This window comes from Gossypium raimondii, chromosome 12 (assembly GCF_025698545.1).
Source record: "Gossypium raimondii isolate GPD5lz chromosome 12, ASM2569854v1, whole genome shotgun sequence".
Lineage (NCBI taxonomy): Eukaryota > Viridiplantae > Streptophyta > Magnoliopsida > Malvales > Malvaceae > Gossypium > Gossypium raimondii.
Window position 1 is genome coordinate 47,583,862 of NC_068576.1, and position 6,000 is coordinate 47,589,861.

Genomic DNA, 6,000 nt, shown 5'->3' on the forward strand with positions numbered 1-6,000 from the left:
CATTGTAAGTATCGAATTGTGAACAATTTTTTTAAATCAAATAACGTGATATGATTAAATTTTAACAAAAATAAAAATTGAAGTTGACACTCGTGAGTGTCGAATTTCACTTAAAAACTCTAACAATTTTAAAACCTATAAATAAGTAAACAAACTTGTTAGTTATTCACAAAAAAACAAAAAGAAATTATCTTTGCATTTTACCTTAAACCCTATATAACTAGGTACCCCAAATTATGATTTCCCCATTTATTGAGATCCGAACGAGGCTATGTTGCCAAGAATACATCAACATTTGAATATTTTTTTTAGTAGTAATATGAATATAGGTCCGCTTGACAAATGAATTATTCTATCAATTAACAGATTTCAGTTTCTATCACTTAAGCCAATTGGGAGAGCTGCCAATAATCTCCAACATAGGCCACAGGCTGCATTGATCGAGGGTGGCAACTTTGCAGCTTCTAAGATATATATGAAATGATTTAGAGTCAACAGTAAACCATACATGTGTTCGCCGGGACAAGTTCCATTATCTTGGATCAATCGTCTAGTTTTTGAAAGTCGAAGGAGGAGCATGGAAGTGCAAGCCCAACTTGCCGCTAGAGGCCAAGTCGGAGAAGGGAGGAATCTACGACGGTGTTGTGGCATAGTGTTCTCGTCGACAAATGTGTTGCAGATAGACAAAATGGACGTGGTCAAGATTAAGGTCAAGGTTAAGGTAATTAAATACATTCCTAGCAAAGATGCCCTAGCTAATGTAATAGTCAATTTTTCTGTTGCCGTGAAAGTAATTTTTTTATAAATATTTGATTTTTTTTATCTCCATATATTATAATATAAATATATGATAAACATGTCAAAATTCATAGAAATGAATCCATAAGGTATCAAAATTTATATAAATATATCTAAGTATAATTAGATAAAATAACATTTAATTCTTGAATTTGACAATTTTTTCTCATTGATCCTTAAAATGTTTTTTGATCTACGATAATCTTGAAATTTGATAACTTTTTTGGTCTCTAAACTTGAAATTCTATTAATGTATGGTGATGTGACATTCCAATATTGTGCCATGTCATCACTTGAATTAAATAATAATAATTTTAAGTTTTTAAATAGTTTGTTTTTTTTTAGATTTTATATAAAATTTTAAAATTTGTATATGATGATGTGATACAATATCAAAGTGCCATGTCATCATACCTTAACAAAATCTAAATTTAGGGACCAAATTAAAAAATTTTTATCAAATTTGGGATTAATGTGAACTAAAAAATTTAGAGTCCAAGTTAAGAAAAACACCAAATTCAAGGAGTAAAAGACAGGTGATGCATAATATTATAAACTTAATCTATCAATATTCAAGCATAACATGATTATCTATATTTGCTATTATTTAAAGTACTAATTATATTGGTTTCACCCATCAATTAGATTCCATCAATTAGATTCCAACTCAATTGTGAATGTACTGAAAACTTTCTTTTGTTAAATAACAAGCATTTCTATCATTTTATATTGTAGGTAAAATCTAGAAAATACACATGATATAAATTTGAACTTAAAACTTTACCCTTCCAACTCAAGCCTTAATTAGTTGTGTTGTTTGTTAATGAAAGTTTTATTGTTTCTGGACTCCAAATAAACTAAAGTCTCACTTGTTTGCTGTGTTATTTTTTATAAATATATTTGTTACATGATTGTTTTCATTATATTTTGTGCGCAGTATAATTTAATATAATAGAAATACGATATATAAAAAGTAAATAAAACACACTAAACAAATAGCATGATCACAATAATTTGTAGATAAATATATTTAAATATATATATATATAAAATAAAAAGAGATCCTCATACACCGTGTAAAACTAACGTGGTTTTGCACCTTTCGATATATTTTATATGATTAATATTTTAACAATTCAACTGTTGAATGTATCATGTTCCATTCTTGTACATCATGCATGTTAAGTTTTACATAAATTAATAATTTTTAACTATCCGTATTATAAAAAAAATTCAACGGTTAAATATATATTAATATGAAGAGTATCCTCGATTGATATGATAAAGACCTATCAAATTGATTTGAAAATTACATGCGTGTCAAGTATAAATTTCTTAATAATTTCAACAATTTGATTGTTATTAATCATATAAAAATTACAAAAGATGTAAAATTAATTTAATTTTACATATGAATGAGACTAGAGGCGAATGCAGGAGGGCTGGCAGGGGGTCCGGCCCCTTCTAAAATGGAAAACTATTGTTTTGGCCTTTTAGAAAATTTTAAAATTTTAAATTAGTAAAGATAAAATTATGAAAATTTAATTTAATCATTTAAAAATTATAAAGATACAAGCTATTAAAAATTAAAATTTCATTTCAACTCACCCCTGAGACAAACTTATCAAATAGTAATATATTGATTAATAAATTGAGATGAGTTGCTGTAAAAAATTTAACTTTAGCTGAAATTTAAATTAAAAATTATGATAATTAATAAGTAAAATATATATTAAATGATTGTATAAATTTTAAGTTTTTAAAGTTTTTAATATAAATATAAATGATCTTAACGATCGATTAATTAATGACAACCAATAAGTAGATCTAGTTATAGAGGTATAGATATAAAGTGTATGATAATTAATTAATTAATTAATTGCAATAATTAACTGTTAATTTATTAAGGGCTAAATTCTACTATTCTGTATTATGTGTAAATTATATATATAGCTCTTGTATTTTAATTTGGTTAATTTTTTTTGACATTAATCTCATTATAGGTTATTATCATATTTGTTCTTTTTTACACAATATTTAGAATTACCCATAGCTTCTCCCCACCCCTCAAATAAGAGAATAATGTGCTTCAGCACACTCGAACTCATATCCTTTTGCACTGGCAACAATGCCGATGTCAGTCGAATTAAGATTCAATCGACTTAATTTGGTTAATTTTAGTTCTATACATTTTTATCATTATTAGTTATTTATATTTTTTAACTTTGAAACTTTAGTCTTAATGTAGAAAGCAACCGTTGACTCCATTATTATTTTTTATATGTGGATAATATATAAAAAATAACAAATTAATATAATAATACATCTGTGATTATTTATTTACTTTATAAAATTTTAAAAATAAAATAAAAATTATTAGCAACAAATTTTTAATCAATATTAAAATTTTATAATTCAAAAAACAAATAAAGAAAATAACAAAATTAATATAGTATAGAAATGAAAAGCAAAGTTTAAATGTTGAGTAAGTATATGTATGACATAGGAGAGTAGGTAGGTTAGGTAGATGGATTAACGGTGGACATATCCATGCTGTAAATGTAAAACCAAAAATCATTTTAAAACGAGATTAAGTGGGTTCATGCCCTCCTTGCATTTGCCTAACTACCATGTGATGTTACACGACATACATAGGATATGCTACTTGGTATTCATAACCTCAGGTTTGGTAAGGAAAGTTTCTACAATCCACATCCTTCTTTCAATCACACTACCACATCTTATTATTAGTAGTAGTTTATCCATTCCTTCACTCATTTATTTCATGTCCATCATGTGGATCCCGCTCCTCCATTAAATAAAGGAATAATGATTTTTGTTCCCTCCAATTTTATAGAAAAATAAGAAAATTATTTTAGTATTTTATTTAATTTTCTTTTCTTTTATTCTTTAAACATTTTTTTGGTTAAATCACCTAAAATGAGTGAAAAATGTTAATTTTGCTGACAACACATGGATTATCATGTAGACGACGCATCAACATTTAATTAATTTCTTAATATTTTAAAAATATTTTTAAATAATTAAAATGATTTTTAACTTTTAAAAATAGTTTTATAATTTATTGAATTTTTAAATTTAAAAAAATAATTAAATGTTGATGTGTCACCTACGTGACTGCAACGTCAGTAAATTAAAAGGTGAAAATTTAAATGATGGGCTAAAACGATTGTAATAGACCCAATTTGCCCGGGCCTGATACAGATAATATTAAAACCAAAATATACAAATATATATATAAATAAAACGTCCAGTAATGTCCATTTACATCTAAAACCCGCTAAGCCCAATACCAGCCCAATACCTAAACTACTCAAACACTGTCTCAAGCCCCATCTAGCCCAAACACTGGCCTAACCTTGCCCGGTTGCATAAACCCTAGCCCAACAAGCCCGCAACATAAACACTTCAGCAAACCCTAGGGCGCCGCCTCTCGCTTTCTACCCAAAGCCCACACAGACGCACGACGCCTCACGTGTGCCTCAGTACCTCGCCCCAGCAGCATGAGTCACTCCCCACGCACATAGCAGCACTCACACAAGCCGCGCCACCCCCGTACACCTGCAGAAAGGACAAAACAAACGCAACAAAACAAAAAAAAATGAAAAAAACAGAGAAGGCAGGAAAATAGGGCAGAAAGAAAAAAATGATGTATTTTCAATTCGGCTATAAAGCCATTTTTTCTTTAGAATCTGAAAAAAAAAAGACCCCACGCATATTATACAAAAAATATCAATACAGAGAAGGGGATCTTCTTTTTTTACATGCATACTGTATCAAAAAATCAATAAAAAAAGAAGGTGATTTTTGAATCGGGTTTCTGGGTTTTCTTCTGTTTTCTTTTTTTTCCTTTTTTCTTTTTTTTCTTTTTGGTTTTCTTTTCGGCTTTGTTTGTTTTTTGAATAAAGAATAAAAAGAGTTAAAGGAAAAGAGGTTACCTGGGGGCGAGATCCTAGCTCTCTCCATCGGCATCGGAGGTTAGGCTGGGATCGGAAGTCGTCCGGATGGCCTTTAAGCAAAGCGGCGCAGGGAGCCTCTTTTAGGCAAGGTTTCTGTTTTGAAGAAATGAATGGTATTAGGGTTATTTTGTTTTTTAAGCAGGGTAATAAACGGCGTCGTTTAATGCCGATCTGTTGGCTTTGAAAACGGCGTCGTTTGAGGACTATAACCCGCGCAGGTGACCCGACCTGGGGAGGATCCGCGCATTCTGACTTATGGGTTTATTTGCACTAGGAGTCCCTTATGTTCTGTTTAATTTTGATCTGATTTCCTTGTTTCTTTCTTAATCTGCACCACATATTTGTTTTTGTTTACACTTGGATCCCATTTTAAACGGTGTTGTTTTATGGGTTTGGTTTTGATTATTTATTTTTCTGCGTTTATTTGCTAGTTTAGTCCCGCAATATTAGGTCAGATTTCAATTTAGTGCATGTTGGTTTTATTTTTCTTTTCATTTATTTTAATATCATATATATAAAAAAATTTAGTATTATTTTAACATTTAGCTTTTGATGGTTTTTTTTAAATTTTACTATTATTATTGTTTAAAATAACAAGTTATTATTTTATGTTATTGGTTATACTATTTTAATTCATCATGCAATAGTATTTTTTATACGTTTTAGGAAAATGTTGATATATTATTGTTTAATTTATTATTCATTTATATACATTTTTGACAATTTGATATAATTTACATGTATATTTTGATGTTTTATCTTTGTTTTTTTTAATTTATCATTTTAATATATTATATATCAAATTTTTACATAATAATATTTTTTATACTATTCTTCATATACGCATAAATTATTAATTATTTTAAAAATATGTGTTAGTACTAGGATATTAGATATTAGTAAGATTATGGATTTCAAGAGTTTTTAATATGTTTATGTATGTATTTTAAATCGATTTTACTTATATGTAATTCATTTTTCTTTAAAAAGAATAGAATTTACTTATTTATGAAATTTATATATATGTATGTGTATGGTATGTTTATATGGTTATGTTGTATACTATCTTTGTGAAATTAATAAACGTATATTAGTTGTTACTTAATTGCTTTTAAAATATTGTTCTATAATGCTATTATCATTTTTTGTCAAGTCTATTTTAAGTTCATGTATAATATAGGTTTGTTGCCCTTATGTATTTTGCATTGTTTATTTTTATTTT